At 43.1% G+C, this 19,034-nt stretch overlaps 1 long non-coding RNA gene across 2 annotated transcripts in view; it reads left to right on the forward strand.

Annotated features, from left to right (window-relative positions):
- LOC104002228 (uncharacterized) overlaps nt 1–910 on the forward strand; it is a 56,751-nt gene extending 55,841 nt beyond the window's left edge. For both annotated transcript variants that reach the window (XR_674423.4, XR_001709687.3), the window contains exon 4: nt 182–910. This is a non-coding gene — a long non-coding RNA (uncharacterized LOC104002228). The remainder of the gene's footprint in view (nt 1–181) is intronic.
- Nucleotides 911–19,034: the final 18,124 nt, after the last annotated feature.

A 19,034-nucleotide genomic window follows, 5' to 3' on the forward strand; every position in this document is an offset into this window, starting at 1 on the left:
GCTCCCTGTCTCTCTCAGGCACCACTGGGTGGTTTTGTAGCAAGGAATAATAACAGGCAGCCCTCTTGTGGATGAGCCTGAGATTAACCAGTTCTTTTTTTGTGAAAGTTAGGTAAGGTGTGATCATACAATGCCTTGGCCTGCTCCACTTCCCCAGGACTGTCCCACCTTTGTGTTTCAGGTATTTCAGCACTGACGCCTCACAAGAACATGGAATGTCATCCTCAAAGCCTGTATCTGTGAGCTTGGCAGGTTTCTGAGCTTTAAGACAAATAAAATGTTTTGGCCACAAGCACATATTTATGTGATCTGGCCCGGCTGTGATATTGGGTAAACAGCAACTTTGGTGATGAGTCAGTCCATGGACCTGTCCCATGCATGATGTGAACCTGTGCCATGCATGCAGTGAACCTGCACAATGCACTACATGAATCTGTGTGATGCATGAAGTGAAACTGTGCAGTGCTGATGTGAATCTGTGCAATGCATGGAGTGAACCCGTGCAACGCATTATGTGAATCTGTGTAATGCATGCATGGAGTGGACCTGTGCCATGCACGAAGTTCCATGTGTTTTTAAACCCAGCTCCAGCCAAAGTTATGTGTTATAAATTATTCCAGATTAAATTGAAATAAATATCAAATGTCAACAGAGAACCCCATCCACTGGACCAAACCATCCCTAAAACACAACATAGATGAGTTCCAATGTGTTCTGTCAGCCTCATAACTACCCCTGTCAGGTAATTTATAATGCAATTCAAGAAGCTGTATGCCGTTTCCTTACCTTTTAGGCCTCTTTTTCCCCTTTGGAATATCTCACCTTTTTAAACCACAGGAATAAAACTATGGTTAGAAATGATTAAATTTTAACTTACACATTCTGAGCGTGGCTCAGTGTGTCAAGGAAAATCGCTTCACATTTTGGGCAGTAAAGCGAATCTGAAGTATGTCACACGAGTAATTGTCTCCTAGGAGACCGAAGCGCACATCATTGCCATGGAGACCACCTCGGTAGGCCCTCTCTGCTTGAAATGATTAGCATGGATCATCAGCTGGGGTTTGTTTTGGGGGAGGAAAGGCTATAAATACATGGCCAAGCCTTACAAACTATGACAAGTCGTGTGCTCGAGCATGGGCTTGGGATGCAGAGATTTCCAAGTCCAGCTCTGGCATCGCAGGGGAGGACCTCATGGACTGTATCCCTAACACACCCCTTGCACCTGAGAACAGACAGGAGCAGTCAGCACCAGGGGAGAGGGCAGGCAGCCAGCGATCCAGGAGGGGGGCTCCTCCGAAAGCCAGGCTGGGGAAGACTCTCCCCAGAAGCAGCCAGCAGCCATTCCCTCATTTGCCTTGCCTGACCCATGCCTCTCCCTGAGTGTTTCCAAAGGGCGGCAGCCGCAGGAGAGGGCCAGTGTTCCCGAGTTGGCTAGAGGAAGAAAAAAGCGTGCCATGGGAAAAATCTATTCTGTTAGCAATTTTGAAATATACGATACATTACTATTAACTGTGGTCACCATGCAAAGCAATAGATTACTAATGCTTACTCCTCCAGTCTAACTGGAGCTTTGTACACTCGGGTCAGCATCTCTTCTCATCCCCCTCCGTCCCCTCAGCCTATGGTAATCACCTTTCTACTCTCCGCTTCCATGAGTTGAGTCTTTTCAGATTGCGTATTTAAGTGAGATTATATAGTATTTGTTTTTCTTTGCCTGGCTCTTTTCACTTAAAATAATGCCTCCAGTTCTATCCCTGTTGCCACGAATGACAGAATTTCCTTCCCTTTTAACGCTGTACGTAATCCATTGTAAGGTGGTGAGGTGATATCTTAATTAGTTTGATTGAATATTTTTAAAATGTATACATAGATCAAAATAGATACAATTAGTATTTGTCAATTAAATTAATTTTAAAAGGAAGACAAAAATGCACAATGTTCTGTTTTTCACCTAGATTCCCTGAAACTCATTTTTGACATAATAGCAGCAAAATTGCCATGAGAACAGCTTTAGCCATCATATTCATTGCTGTACCCAGCTACTGAACCCCTCCTGTTTCAGAAACAGGTGCAGCGCTAGGTGCTGGCGCTGTGAGCTCAGGAGCCGGGGGAGGCTCCACCTCTACCCTCAGCCAGTGGCTTTTGTTTCAGGGATTGCCAGTGCATGTGGCACACCCAGCTGCATAGAGAGAATGGGAGAGGTCAAGGAAATATTTTGAAGACGTGGTTCGCTAACAGCCAGAGGATGAAAAGGAAAAGGAAAAAATGGCTGAAAAGATAAGTGTCAGAGTGTTGCTCACTCTGTGGCAGGTGGGCCTATGAAATCCTCTTGACTGGGACTTAAGTTTTATACACAACACTGGGAAACGTGTTTTCTGAGAACGCTGTTTTAACTGATGGGAGTCTGGAGGTGATGATATCTGAACATCATGTTTTTTAACCCTCTTATATTTTATTTATTAAGTGAAGTCTTAATATTTCTTCCACTTTTCTTGGGCTCCTAAGAGCACTTTTCCAAGCGTGCAGGGCTCTGCTCTTTGAGAGCTCTGATGTTGGCCACTCCCCCGTGGCCCTCTGCAGGCTGTTACAGCCATGCTGCTCCCACGGCATTTAGTGAGTGCTGGTTTCCATTAGTGGGCCTGACTTCTCGGGGGTCAGTGGTGCAGACAACTGCTTCCCAGCTGGCTTGGAGGCTCCTGGTGGGAAAGGCCTGGGTGTGACTTACCTTCGTGCACTTCTTTGATTCATTCATCCATGCAAAAAACGGTCCACCAAGCACTGAAGTGTCAAGCATTGGATGAGACTGGCAGCTCCCTGGGAGAGAGGCAGCAAAGTCAGGGAGCAAATGATCTGAGGCACGGGGCAGAGAGCCGGCTGCACTCTGGCCATCACGCTGAGAGAGACACTGCTAGAGCAGGGGGCCTGTCACAACTGGACATTCAGGGAGAGCTGCACTGAAGGACAGCAGGCATTTAGCCCTGCAAAGAGACGAGGGAAAACCCCAAAGCATCCAGTCTAGGGGAAGAGACAGTGGAAAGCCCAGGGGCCACATGGGTGGGGACTGTCCTAGAACTCCAGGCAGGCCAGCATGGCAGAGGTTAGTAAGGGAAAGTGTGGGCGGGTCCCACGTCATAAGACCTGCTTGCGGGCTTTGATGGCAATCTGTGTGGAACGCAGAGCCCATGAAGGGCCTTCAGCACGGGATCATGGTGGCACTGGAGTTTCCAAAAAGGCACTTTTTTGAAGAGGTTGGAGGGAGGTGGGAATAGAACCCGTTCAGAAGAGATGGCTGTGGCTTGACTGCGGTTGCGCTAGGCTATGGGATATCCTTGCCTTGGTGCGGCTGTAATCAGGCCCCAGAAATCGGGAGAAGATGGTTAGAACGCAGGCAAAAGTGGCATCATCATCGCACCAACCACTTTGGGTTACTGGCTTTGAGGAAGCCAGGATCTCTGAAACTGGGAAAGAATATTACCGAGGAGGACTCCTATGCCCCTATAAACTCATGTGCTGCAAATTGGTCACCAGTGTGCCCTAAGCATGTATCCCCTCATTGTTCAGGAAGATGCGGGTGAGGGGTGTCTGCGGCTGCTTCAGCCCCCTCCTCTACCATTAGACACAAGCAGCCTCCTCCATCCAGCCCAGCGTGCTGCACAAATGCATCTCCTGCTGTAAGTGCATGATGGGAGAAAAGCCAGGAACACAGAAGAATCTGCCCAAAATGGTTTTTGAAGTCTGTCCTCAGGAGATAATCTCAAGGACGTAAGAGGGTTCCATGTGCAAATAAGTTACGGAACCTTTGGCAGAATGCTGCACGCTACATCTTCTGTTCATCTTTGGGGATTTATAATGCAGCAGCTTACCAGTGACTCAGGAGAGGCCCTCAGTGAGAAGCCCATTTCCAATGTCCTTTAACTTAAGATTTCTCAGACATATTTGACCATGGGGCAAGGTTCTTTTTAAACATAATACCTATTAATATTTCATAGTGGAAACATTAAGAAATGCCATCATAAACTGGGCGCAGTGGCACACACCTGTAATTCCAGCTACTCTGAAGGCTGAGGTAGGAGGATTGCTTGAGGCTCGGAGTTCAAGGCTAGCCTCAGCAACATAGCAAGGATCTGTCTCTAAAAATAAAAAATAATTTAGAAAAAGAAATATCATTATGGGTTTTCCTAGATTAAGATGGGTGGAGGGCTTTTGAAGGAGTAGAACAGAGAAAACTGGAATCATTGAAAAAAAATGAAGCAGCCAGGATGAATGCTTATATAAAATCTGCATGTATAAACAGATTCATTCATTTAAATATATGCATTTTCAAAGCACGTTCACTCCTGATGCCTTTTATTCTCACAAGTGTGAGGTATGTGCTGTTGGGGCTCAGAAACTAGTAACCCAAAATACATGCTGATATGCTGAACTGAGGAAGCCTCAAGGACTCTCACCTTAACCCCCTCCGCAACGGTCTCCACCAAGGAAGCTGAATTCCTTTATCTGCATAAGATCCAGACCCACCAAGGAGAACAAGTATCTTTCCTTCCCCTCCCTGTTATCTCATTTTCTACTGCAGTAAAGAGGACCAAGATGTGACCACACCTGAACGGACCCTTTTAGGAATATAATGACTATCTCCAAGGGTCATTTAAATACCAGACAGAACTATTTACAAGTTAATCTTCTTTCCTGGATTCAGTCAGTCTCCCTAGCAATTATTTATTACAGCCCAATAGAATTCCTCCTCTCTCCACTGCCATAAGCTGTTTTATCAGGATCCAAGCCCCCTTTTTGGAACTATCCCCACAGGGTTGACGATAATTGCATTACAAGTTCTCAGCCGGGCAAGGTGGCTCACACCTGTAATCCCAGCACTTTGGGAGGCCGAGGCAGGCAGATGATGAGGTCAGGAGATCCAGACCATCCTGGCTAACACGGTGAAACCTTATCTCTACTAAAAATACAAAAAGATTAGCGGGCGTGGTGGCGGGCACCTGTAGTCCCAGCTGCTGGGGAGGCTGAGGCAGGAGAATGGCGTGAACCTGGGAGGCGGAGTTTGCAGTGAGCAGAGATTGCGCCACTGCACTCCAGCCTGGGCAACAGAGTGAGACTCTGTCTCAAAAAACAAAAACAAAACAAAAAAAGAATTGCATTACAGGTTCTAGACAGAAATATGGTTTTTGTCCTGCAAAAGGAAAATAAAATCTCAGGACTCCAAACTCACTATGCCTAAAGGAAATGTTAAACTTGGAAACTGAGTCATGAAAAAAAAATCTGCCTTTGCTTTTGTTCCTAAGCCAAGTTTTCCTCAGGTGGCCTCCCTTGCTTTGACAATGTAAATTAACAGTTTATCTTCATGGGTACGGGATAAGATGAGACTAGAAATTGTCCCTCCTCCCATTCCCTGACCAATGCATATTTGACTTATTCCTCAACTCTAGGTTGACTTTATCTGATGTAAAGTGCAGATTTACTGAGCATAAGCCGAATGCATAATTGACTCTTCCTCTACCCCATGCTTTTCACAGGCAATGTGTGGCTTCAGTGAGCACTAATCAAATCCTCATGAGAATGTGACCATACCCTCCCTCTTTTATTTTCTTTCCTCCTTCCCTTCCTGCCTTGTTTTTTCCCCCTTCAAATGTTGTAAACTTCAAAACTCTCTTTGGAAAATGTATGGGCCATAGATCCTATTGTGGCTTGTGTCTCTTTTTCCTGGATGTGTCCTCAACCTCGGCAAAATAAACCTCTAAATTGATTGAGACCTGTTTCCGATACTTTTTTTTTGGTTTACTGCTGCTACACTGGAAAATAGTTTCATCAACGAAATAGCATCATCCTCAGCACAGATGGTAAGTGCTGTCTGCTTGAAGAATGCCTCGCTTATTCATTTGAGGTGGTGGTGACCAAGTGCAGTCAAAGCCTTGATCTGATTTGATTTAAGCAGCTAGAAATAATCATGGCTGTCCACGGCAACTAGAGGGGAGATTGTAATTAGCAGGATCTTTGTGTTTAGGAAGACCCACCTCAACTTTTAGGCTATTCTGTCTCCACTATTAAAATACCAAAATTAGAATGAACTGCTGGCTGTGCCACACACAAGCATGGCAAATTTAATATAGATCAAAAGGGATGAATTGTCCCCAGCCACATCTGGCTATGGAAGATGTGGCTATGAAAACCAGACATGATTCAGCATCTGTTGTTATGACAGAAGCTCTCCTAAGGAAATTTTGATGAGTAGTTGAGCTGTGGTGAACTGGCCCCAAATCTACTCCCTTTGAATTCATACAGAGCTCAAGGTTGGAAAAGAACCTAAATTAGCTCCTAAATTAGTAAAATCAAGCATTTTTATCATTGTATACACAGATTCTAAATGGAAACACATAAACTGAATAAGACAACTTGATAAAGGCAGGAAAGTAAATGTTACCTTTAACTCAGAGGATGAATATCATGTTTTTGGAGCCCAGGTATAAGAGCTGCATCTCAGGGACGACATTATGACAATAAAGAGTATTTATTTCAGACAAAAATTACATGACCTGTTTCACAGCCACATTTCACCAATTGTGTTGATTGTCGAACTTTTCTCCTTTGAACACATCTGTGGTTCATTGTTCTCCTGTATTATTCTCTTGTCAGCCTAACATTTTCCATTTCTTCTAATATTTCATCCAATTTTAGAGGCCTTTTGATATGGTTAGGCTTTGTGTCCCTACCCAAATCTCATCTTGAATTGTAATCCCCAGGTGTTTAAGGGAGAGACCTGGTGGGAAGTGATTGGATTAAGGTGGCAGTTTCCCCCATGTTGTTCTCGTGATAGTGAGTGAGTGCTCATGAGAGCTGATGGATTTAAAAGGCAGTTTTTCCAGCTCTCACTAGCACTCTGTCTCCTGCTGCCATGTGAAAAGGTCCAAGTTTGCTTCCCCTTCGCCTTCCATGATTGTAAGTTTCCTGAGGCCTCCCAGGCCATGCGGAACAGAGTCAATTAAACCTCTTTCCTTTATAAATTACCCAGTCTCAGGTAGTATCTTTATAGCAGTGCAAAAACAGACTAATACACCTTTCAATGCAGATGGCTTTATATAAGCTAGTGTTAACCTGCATTTTTATGACTTGGTTTGGAAAAACATAATCCCATCCAATTATTGTACCTGAATGCTTTCTGGCCACTTACTCCCTCCTGAAATCATCCTTGCTCTTCAAAGCATCCTTCCATCTCACGTCTTCCTCTGGAATCCATAGAGAACCAAAATGGTTCTATTAATATATTTGTATGTGCTTTTTGTGGAAAGTATTCTTAACCCCTGATAAAGGGACATGTACAACAATAGTTGTTGCAATTTCACAAACACATTCAGATGAAAAAAAAAAAAAACATCCGTAGGCAGGTAAAGCTATTGTAACAATGAAAAGGAGGCCTAGCGTGAGTAACTTTTTCTCCTAACTCCCCTGCACGCAGTGATGTCTTTTAGGTTCATTGCTTTTACTTATCTCTACATGTATATTAAGATAACTATGGGAAGAATTTAGTTTATAGTTTAACTTTTTAAAGAAAAGATAGGAATAGTCTTTTTTCCACCATTAACCCCCTGAGGACATAAGAAAATATGTACACAATTAATGATGCTAAAGATTTATAGGAACACTGTGACCTGACTGACATTATCTGAAGTCAACTGACCAAGAATAAAGAAGTTTTACAACCTCCTCGGACCCTTGCTGCCACCCAGATATCTGTGGTTATTGGTCCCCTCTTGGTCTCAATCCCCTCCCTCTTCTGCCTTCTACTAACGTAAAAGGAGCCTAAAATTCTATTAACTTGAGATGGTTCTTTAGGACACTAGTCTGCCATCTCCTTGCTTTGCTGCTCTATGAATAAAGTTACCTTTCTTGCCCCAGCACCTTGTTTCTGTACTTATTGGCTGCTGCACAGTGTACTGTAGGAGCTTGGATTGGGCTACACTAAGAGGGAGATAAGCAGATGAAGGGTAAAGTCCAGAATGGGGAAATTGAACATAACTGAAAAAAAATGCACCATCCTTAGCTTCCCGAGGCTCACAATGGTATGCAGGGCTCAGTTTGAGTGTGTTGATGGGAAGCAGTTGCTTGGCTGTGAAAAACGGAAACAATCTTTGGTCATGCTCATTCCCATCCTCAGTCCTGGATTTGGCTGCTATGTGCATGATCCGTCATGGCAGTGATGGTGGAAGAGACAGGGAGGGATACTTGATCTGTAAGAGCACGGTTTGCCTTTTCTCTGAATTGGTCCTTCCCAGCGACTCACAGTGGCAAGCAACGGGCTGGATAATGGGGTTTTCTTTACACAGAAGCAACGTCTGATCTCACCACCCATAATGCTTCACCATTACCTAAAGTAGATTATTTCTGCTGAATTCACCACTGAACCGTGAACCTTAAAAGTAACCAAAAATATTTCACTCCAAAACATCCTACTTTGACATCTTTTGAAATGGTTATTCAAAAAAACGTGTGTGGTGAAACAACCAGCCAGGCTTTCTCTGCATCCCACCCCTTGTCCAAATCTAGGAAGGATTAACTCCAACTCAGGTAACCCTCCATTCTCTCCCAGGGCAGCTCTGACATTACCTGAGACACTTCATCTGCATAACAAGATAGCTTTGGTTTGCTAGGCTTTCCTCCCTTCATCCTCTGATAACCTGTGATGCCACCTCCCCCAGAGCCCAGAGAAACTTGGTCCCACAACATTGTTCTTTAGCTCTTTCATTTTCCCTGAAAATATTCACTCCTATAAGCCCCCATATTCCCTCTGCCCAATGAAGAGGATGTTTAAGTGACAACCATCTTGTCTTTCTTTATGTTTCTATACTTTTTATGCTTCCCATGCACACATGTGCGTGTTAATAAATTTGTATGCCTTTCTTCCTATTAACCTGTCTATTATCAGTTTGTTTTATAGACTCAAATGATCGAATTTTCAGGGGAAAAATTTAAACTTCCTTACAACCACAACTGCAACAATGACTACGAAGCTAACATTTTCTACACCATAAAATCCGTATGAAAATCTTTGACTTGCAAGTATTTAGCATTTGCTTGAGTGAACCACATAAATCTCAGCCATAAGGATAATCTCTCAGAGCATCATCAGAAAGATAATGGTGGGTTACAATGAAGATGCAGCATCCGACTAAGGTTTCACAATAAAATGTAAAACATTCAGAGATAGCCCTTCATGCAATGAGAGTGCTGAATAATAACAATGATCTCATTTAAATTTATGTATCGGATAATGAAATGAAATGGCCCCATCATTTCCAGAGGAATTTGTAGAAATCACTGGTTTCGTTATTTCATGTCCTGTGCTCTAGAGCTCACCTGGCATGTAAATGGTCTCATTTGTATCCTGTGTTCCTTCCACATCCCTTACACCCTCATCGCCATAGTCACTAATGTACTTTAATGAGAGCAAAGCATGGGGAGACTCAAATGAACCAATAAAAATAGAAGGGATAAAGTATTATTAGGTGGAATGAATACAAAACTAAACTTATGCTATGTGAAGTGCTGTTGATTTTATTGATGCAGGCTTACAAAGGCACGCCAAATTCATGCTTTAGCTGCCCATGAATAATGCCAATAGCAAATCATTTTCTCTAATAAGACATCACTACCATCTTTTCTTCAGGGTCCAAGTTTCCAAATTAATAACCATTTTTATTAATTTTCTTGGATGAAGCAACTACAGTTAGAAACAGTTTCTCCCTCCGGTCCCCATTTATTTCCTACACACAGACTTATGAAGTCAGACATAATTCTAACATTGTTATATAATCAGATTTATCTGTCTGGCAGTGGCAGAGTTTGGGGGCTTTTTTTTTTTTTTTTTTTTTTACCAATTTACATGCAAGCTTTAAAAGGGGAAAATTTAAATTTTTAAATGAGGCATAAAAGTGGAAGCAAAAGTTAGTTTCAGTAAACAGCAGAGAGCTGAAAAAAAGTGAAAAATTGGTTTCCTTAAGGGGAATACAGTAAATGACAGGAAACAAGAGGAGAGGAAGACGTGAGAGGAGAGAGCGATGGAGAGGCCTCCTGTTAGCCAGCTCAGATGGCACCTCCTTAAGACCTGCTGCACAAGAAACACTTTCCTACATGTTTCCAGGAAGCATAGGTGGCAAGAGTAGCTTACAGGTGCCTCTGCACTCCACAGGTGGGACACACGATGGAAACACCAGGCAGATAGACTCATTTTTCTTAATACTAAATGCTGTGTCCAAAGGCTTGCTGGAGAGGAGACTGTCCGTGGGCTCCTGTTTTCACTTTTCAGTTCCAGAGTTGATGGCAAAAATCTCAGTTTTGAAATGATGAAGAAAGAACCAACCTTTTGCTGTATTCTCCACACCTCCTGCCATCATCACCAGAGTCTCTGTCTATATAAGAACAGTAATTCTTATTCATTGAACATTTAAAATATGCCGAGAACAATACAAGGCTTCGTAGACATTGTCTTATTGTATCTTCACAATGACCATGTGAAGGAGGCATTGTACATCCTGGTTTTCAAATGAGGAAGCCAAAAGTCTCAGGTCTGTCCAGGTTCTAACCACTGTGCCCAGTGCCTCCCCAGCACACATCCTAGCTTTACAGGTTCCCATGGGCTCAAAACTGGACTAACATGGTATGGTGGAAGGTGTTAATGAGTGGAAAACCCATTTGGCATAATCCTGAAAACGTTATTGAATGCCTCTGGTTCTAAATACTTGTATCTATGAATAGGAAGAATTATATCCACCTAGTTTAGCAAATTGCACTAAGGATTAAATGAAATATTGTTGGTAAAAGCACTCAGTCCACATGAGCTCAACACATGTTCCTCTCCTGGTGCAGGGACAGTCTCCACTCTGCCTCAGCAACTGCCTGTGGCCACTGAGCCCTGCCCCAATTCAAATGGCATCCTCTGAAAAGCCCTTCCCTAGCCATGGTCCAGGCGCACATGACACTTCCCCAAATCCACTCTTCAGCCTTGTGTGGCAAGAGCCTCCCGGCCAACACCTGGTGCTCCTCTCTCTGGCTTCTCAAACTCAGCATGGATGCCTGCTAATTCATTACCAGTGCAGATGCCTTTGTTGTTTTGTCTCTGTGTCCTAAGTTCCCTCTGAACCTAAAATGGTGTAGACCCTCTCAAAATGCAAAACTGGAAAAATGTGGGCCTGGCAGCCCAAGCCCAGACCTGCTGAACCAGATCGTTCTATGTTGGACTTGAGAATCCAAATTTTAACAGGCTTCCCCCAGTGAGCCATGGATTCCTGAAGTCACAGGATAAAACACACTGACCTTAAAAAGAAGAGGCTGACATGTCCTTTCCAGTGTTAGGTGTTAAAGAAGTTTCTGGGGATTGTACTGTTAGGCAGATGTTTTGCTGTGATGTTAAGTATCATAATCATAACAATGTAACTACATGAACAAATAACAATAGTGATGCTTTTTATTGTAGTAGGAAGTTAGAAAATAAACGGAAAGTAGGCTGAATGTGGCAATTACCAGATAATAGGGTCAGCCAGAAAAGAAATTCAATCAAATGTTTCCAAATACTCTCCTCCAGAGAGAGAGCGAGAGAGAGATTGCTGTAAAATTCCAATTTCTAAATACTCTAGCAGAGTAGCATGTGACAATGGATATATAACATATCATCTCACAGAATAAAAAGAACTTGCATGAAAACAACCAGACTTCAGATCCACCAACTAAATAGAATTTCCCTCCTCACAAGATGGGATTGCTGAACACCCCTGATTGTAGTTGTTATTTCTTCCAAGTTTTTATTACAAAAATATTCAAATATACAAAAGAGTTGGAAGGCAAGTATAATGAACGCCAAAGTACTCTTCATCTAGAGTCAATCCTTGTTAAAATCCTACCATGGTTGCCGTATCTCTAAATATATGTGTGTTTGTTGTGTGTGCATTTGTGTACACTGAGTCATCTGAAATTATGTTCCAACACTTGAGCTCCAAATACTTCTTAGCATGCAAGAATAATTCTTAGCATGGAAGGTAATTCTCTAAATCATTTCTCTAAAATCATTTAATCATTTACAGAATCATTAAATTCTCTGAAATCATTAAATATACATTCTATTTTCAAATGTTCCAAATTATATCCTTTATTTTTAGTTGCTTTTTTCTTTGAATCCCCCAAAAGGATCCAATCAAAGGTCATGCATCGGTTGCATCACAAGCCTCTTTAGTCTTGTAATCTAGAACCTACAATAGTCCCCGCGTTTATGTCACAACATGGACTCTGTGAAGAGTCCAGGACCGTTGTCTTGTAGCATATTCCACATTCTGGATTTGTCATGTTCATTCCTCATTCCTGTAAACTGTAAATTATGTCTGGAGACTTAACACTTCCAGATTAAACATTTTGGAAAAAAATACCGCACAGGTGATGGAGGTGCTTCCTATGGCATTACATCAGGAAGTACATAATTTCAGATTTTCCCTTCCTAGGTCAAACTACATGTGATCATTTGGTTAGAGTGGTGACTGCTTACTCTGTGAACTTAAACATTAGATTTTCCTCTTTGAAGTTGTAAAAGAATGAAGAGGTGATACTTTGTCACTACGTAAATATTCTATTCCCCCAAAATCTTTTGTATTTTTTGAGACGGGGTCTCACTCTGTTGTCCAGATTGTAGTGTAGTGACAAGATCTCAGCTCACTGCAACCTCTGCCTCCTAGGCACCAGCGATCCTCCCACCTCAGCCTCTCGAGTAGCTGGGACTACAGGCATGCATCATCATGCCTGGCTAATTAAAAAAAATTTTTTTTTTTGTAGAGATGAGGTCCCACTATATTGGCCAGGCTGGTCTCCAACTCCTGAGCTCAAGCAATCCTCTCACCTTAGCCTCCGAAAGTGCTGGGATTACATACAGTTTTTAGCCGCTGTGCCCAGTCCCTCCAAAATCTTTCACAGAACAATTTCAGCCTTCATTGAAAATTCTCGCAGTATCAGTCATTACATTTGGGTTTGCAAAATGTTTATTTTCACATTCTATTATCCTTTCTGCTTTTATTATATGACATTCTTTTATAAAGAAGGGCTTCCCTTTTTCTCTTTTTGTTGAAATATCACTCTAAATTCATAAATTTTCATTCAGTCAGTATGTGTTTTAGTTATTAATATTATGGCTGTGTAAAAATTATCTCAATGAATAAACAAAACACCGTGGATACATACGAGGGAATATTATTCAGCTTTAAAAATAAAAAAAGGACATTCTGACACGTGGTACAACAGAGATAAACCTTGAAGACATGGTGCTCAGTTATATAAGCCAGTCACAAAAAGACAAATACTGTGAGACTCCATGTATACCAGGTACGTAGAGTGGTCAAATTCATAGAGACAGGAAGTAGAAAGGTGGTTGCCAGAAGCTGGTGGGAGGGGAAAAGGGAAGTGAGTGTTTAATGGGTACAGAGTTTCAATTTGGCAAGACAGAAAGAGCTCTGTGAATGGATGGTGGCGATGGTTGCACCACAGTGTGAATGTACTCGCTGCCACTAAACTGCATGCACACTTAAAAATTGTCAATTTTATGCTGTATGTATTTTTACCACAATTTCAAAATATAATAAAATAAATAGAATCATCTCCAAATACAGTAGCATAAAACTACGGTTTATTGTATTTGCTATTCCTGTGGATCAGGAATTTGAATAAGGGACAGAGGGTGGCCTATCTCTGCTCATCCTCAGCCTTCAGCCAGAAGGTTGGAAGGACAGAGCGGGAATGACCTGCAGTTGATTCTGGGGGTACGGGGGGACTCAGTTACTTGCTCCTTCGTATCCTCTGCATGTGTTCTCTCTAGATGTGCTCGTTTTGGTTTCTTCACACCATGGGCGTCAAAGGCCAAGCTTTCTCAGAGAGAGAGAGAGCGAGAGACAGAAGTTTTAATTTTTATGACCTCATCTCACAAGTCACGTAGAACCACTGCTATACTCTCTAGGCTGCAGTAGCCACAGGCACAGGTCTGGATTCAAGGCAGACACATAGCGCCTTCATCTCTGTAGGAGGAATTTTAGTCACATTGTACCAAGAGCACAGAACATACGGGATCTCAGGCACACCACCCCCCCTGCACCACCTCCCCCCCACCAACACACACACATAGAAAGCCATCATAGAAAATACTTGCTGCCCATAAGGTGCAACTATCAATTACATTCATTATCCCGTGTTGCTCAAATTGTCCCTATCCTGCCAGTGTGAGCCATTTCAAGTACGGTGTTCATATCCTCTTTCCATCACTCTATGAGTCTTTGTGGCTTCCTCGCCTTCTGGCTCCACAGGGCATCTCAGGCTCATTTTGTTCTTTTCCTGTCCAAGCTGGTCTCAGCATTTCTCAAGGAAGCCTGGTTCTCTTGATGTGGGAAATCTAGGGACTGTGTGTGTTCCCTGCTATTGAGACATCATTGCTTCTAACCCCTTTCAGTAGACAGAGCCAGGAATATCTTTTTCAAACCATGAATTCATACTTGCGGTATTTGCAATTAAAGTTTACTACCATAGGCCAGGTGCAGTGACTCACACCTGTAATCCCAACACTTTGGGAGGCTGAGGTGGGAGGATCACTTGGGCCCAAGGGTTTGAGACCAGCCCAGGCAACATGCTGAGACTTCATATCTAAAAAAGATACAATTTTTAAAAATTAATATTATAAATCTTTTTCTTACCTTCTTTGTTTTTTAATCTTACAGTAAAATCCTGGTTCCTAATAATGTTAATATATTTATTTATTTGCTTTATCCTACAGTTCACATTAAATAATTCAGAATTACAATGCCAATATTATTAACAATAAACTATCAAATGAGCTTTAAAATTTATTTTTAGTATTCATTGTCTTTAGAATATGTCCTGCTAAATATATTTAGCCAGAGAACTATATTTAAGGATTCTTTAAAATAAGTTTTTCCCAATATAGTCGGGTTATCAATTTGATATAGGTTTAGATTTATTTGTTTCAGTTTGTGTTCAACATTAGGGTTTATTTTATTCTCTCTGATTTAACTTTTTGGAGATTTCACATATGTATGAATATCCATAGACACACGCACACACACACACACACACAGAGACACACACACGGACACTACACACACACACACACACCCCTAGTTCAAAAGTTAAGTTTATCTTTAAAAGTATTCTCAGAGATGTGTCTCTGCCAATCCTGTCCCCTTTGCTCTTTTGCCTTCCATACTCCATAGCTAACCATTTTCTTATGTCTCTTGTTATTGTCTTAGCGTATCTATTATTTTCTTCATATGCGATAGTGAGCTCACACAATTGACTGCCCTACATTTCGCCATGACCTGGAAGAATGCACTAGGATGGCAGCCTCACATGACGGAGGAATGCTGGCCCCCAATCCACTCTAGGGAGCAATTCCCTGGACACTATTGGGCATTTTGTGAGCCTTGCTTTCAAGCTGTGTGGTGCTCTGCCATGAGATTTCAGAGCTTGGTACTGCAGTGGAACCCATCTTACCCTGACCCTCTTTCCAATTCCCACTGCCACTGAGGTTACCTTAGAAAAGCATCCCCAGCACAGCAGCTGGCACATAGTCCATCCCTGCTCCTGTCCTCTCACAGACGCTGTGAAATCCCTCATTGTTTCTTTTCTGGGCTGCTGAACTAGCTTCCTAGCAAGTTTTGATTCCTGTTCTCCTACATATTAATACAACCTTTATTTTCCCAAACATAAGTGTAGTGAAGGGCTTACTCTCTCTCCCAATGCCATTTTCATAGTACGTATCACTCCCTGACTCTCATCCCAAAGCCCCCCTACTCTCATCCACCCATCCAAAGCCTGGTCACCCCCTGTCCTCTCTCCCACTTACTCATTGATCACATCAGCTCTGGGTCCACCACCTTTCTTGCCGCCCACAATTACGCCATCAGCCTGGGTTCCTCATTATTCTCATGGATGACCCACCTGATGTGGTCTGGGTGTTTTGTCCCCTCCAAATCCCATGTTAAATGTGACTCCCAAGGTTGGAGGTGAGGACTGGTGGGAGATGTTTGTGTCATGAGAGTGGATACCTCATAAATGGCTTGGTGCCCTCCCCATGGTAAGAAGTGAGTTCTTGCTCTGTGAGTTCATGTGGGAGCTGGTTGTTTAAAGGAGGCTGGCTCTTCCTCCCTTCTCTCTTGTTCCCGCTCTTGCCACGTGATGGCTGGCTCCGCCTTTGCCTTCTATCATGATTGTAAATTTCCTGATGCCTCACCAGAGGCAGATACCAGCGCCATAATTCCTGTACAACCTGCCAAACCGTGAGCCAATTAAACATCTTTTCTTTATAAATTACCCAGTCTCAGATATTTCTTTATGGTAATGCTATGACTGCCTAACACACCATCTAAAACTCAGCCTCTTTGTTTCTTGACCTCCAGATCCTAATAATTTTTATTTTCTCTCCGCTACCCATTTACGTTTAAGAAAGCACTAAACATCCCAATTAAAAGTTTAAATGCTATACCAATGAACTCAAGTATCTACTAGAGTCTTCTTAGGTGATCGATAGGATGCATATTATTCATATTCTTATTCAGTGTACGTAAGAAATTCGTTACGTGAGTTTGAAGGTGTGACAAGTAAACTTTTGCATTCTTTATAAAGGCTCATGCATCTGGAGAGAGCTGATCCCGGAAGCTTGATTGGCTGATTTACACAGAGCTAATGGAGCACACTTACGAGTAATGAATAATGGTGGGTGCAAGCTTGGAGACCAATGCTTCCACCATGCTCAATGGCTGCATGAGACAGGGAGCAGGTCTAAGAAGGGAGTGGGATGTCTGGAGGGAGTCTGGGGCCCTGTGGGTTGGCCAAAGCACACAAGAAAGGCAGAATAGACACAGTAGCCATGGAAAAGAAATAAAGAATCTCCAGGAGGAAGCATGTCCAATCAAGGTGTCTTCATGTGAAACGCTTTATGCTATGTTAGTCCTCTTCACTCTCTCCCCAACACAGTCTTCAGTGACTTCTTCATTTTCAACAGAGCTCTTGTACAGAGGGAATGCTGTGGACTAAATATTCGTGTCTCCCCAAAACGTATATGTTGAAATCCTAACCGCCAAGGAGGTAGTATTGGGAGGTGGGGCCCTTATTAAAGCTTTTATAGGGCCCTTATATAAGCTCCCTTGCCCCTTCGGCCATGTGAGAACACAGCAAGAAGGTACCATCTATGATGCAAGAAGCCCTCACCAGACACTGAATCTGCTGGCACCTTGATCTAGGACTCCCGAGCTCCAGAACTGTGAGTAATAAATTTCTGTTGTTTATTAGCCATTCAATTCAAGGTAAGTTGTTATAGTAGCTCAAACAGACTAAGACAGACAGTTTTGGAAGAGCTCAATGAACAGGTCTAGGGGACAGCTGACATATGAGTTATGAGCCTAATGGAGTTTACAATGTCTATTAATAGTTGTTAAATAATTAATTAAGGACCACTGATGGAGTACCCCAGCCTGTCATGAGGTACTCACCTGTCTAGGTAGCCCTGCTGCCTGCCCTATCACAGCCCTGGAACCTCTTTTTTTTGAGACGGAGTTTTGTTCTTGTCGCCCAGGCTAGAGTGCAGTGGCACAATCCCGGCTCACTGCAAAGGCCACCTCCCAGGTTCAAGTGATTCTCTCCCTAAGCCTCCTGAGTAGCTGGGATTACAGGCACATGCCACCATACCCAGCTAATTTTTGTATTTTTAGTAGAGACAGTGTTTCGCCATGTCAGCCAGACTGGTCTCGAATTCCTGACCTCAGGTGGTTCACCCACCTCAGCCTCCCAAAGTGCTGGGATTACAGGCTTGAGCCACTGCGCCCGGCTGCTGGAACCTCTTTGTAGAGAACAACTTCCAAGTCCAGTAGACATAGTTTGCATTTCACCTTGGCAACATGTGATACTGCAGCTCGTGCCCCCCTTGTTGAAATATTCTCTTCCTTGCTTCCTTAAATCTCTTCATCAGTCCCAGTTCCATGTAAGAAAACAGGAAGTCTAGGATTTCAAGAAGAAAAAAAATTTAATACAAGAAATTACTTGCATAACAGAAATCACTGGATGAACTACAGAAGCAGAGGTCAGTGGACTTCTGCTGAGATCAGAGCTCAGAGGCATGTCAATAAAGCAGGATCCAGAGGCAGGGAGGCTGCTGCTGTGGCCACACTGTGCCCTCCACACCCACTTCTCTGTTTGTACAGTAGCTGATGACAACCCGCCAGAATGCTGAGTCCAGCCGTCACAACCGCCCCAGCACCCAGGGCTTTGCAGCTCATGCCAGCAGTACCAGCAGGAGGAAGGTGGCCTCTGCCTTCCTGCAGCTGTCCATATCCACCTAACTGCAGAAGCTAATTATGATTTCAGGCCTTAGTTGCAAGGGCATCTGGAAAATATTTCTGCTGCTTGTTTACGTATGTTCCAATGGCTAACACTGGAGAAAGGCTGACGTGCCGGTGGAGTGCCGGTCCACTGTGTCTGCCCAACTCACTGCGTGTTCTTCCTGCTTCCAGGATCACAGCCCTTCCTCCAGTCTTGGTTCCTCACAGGCATCTTGAACCCATTTCATGGTCTACATATTTGTTGGGCTATCTTATTCTCTTTCTTGTTTCCAACTCCCATCTACTTGCTAACATATCTCAAGCCAAGGTTGCTACCACAGATCCATCCCTGAATGTCTCACTGAAATCTCCCCTAGGACGTCTCAAAAACTTCAAGCTCTGTGTGCCAAGAGCTAAACAGATCACGTGCCCCCAGATAAACATACCTTTGCCTTGGCCCCTAAGTCGGGCCACAGCATTGCCATTTATCCCATTGCAAAGGCAGGACCCTTTGCACCTGGTTTTAATTGTTTTTTCCCTCTCATGCCCAGAGCAATTGCTATGAACTCCACCTGTATTGAAGCCATTCCACTCCACTGCGTCAGTCTCCCTCAGACACATGCTCCATATCATGGCCAATGTCTGAAATGCAGGAGCTGAAACTGTGTCATTTTCCTC

Source organism: Pan troglodytes, chromosome 16 (assembly GCF_028858775.2).
Source record: "Pan troglodytes isolate AG18354 chromosome 16, NHGRI_mPanTro3-v2.0_pri, whole genome shotgun sequence".
NCBI classification, from domain to species: domain Eukaryota; kingdom Metazoa; phylum Chordata; class Mammalia; order Primates; family Hominidae; genus Pan; species Pan troglodytes.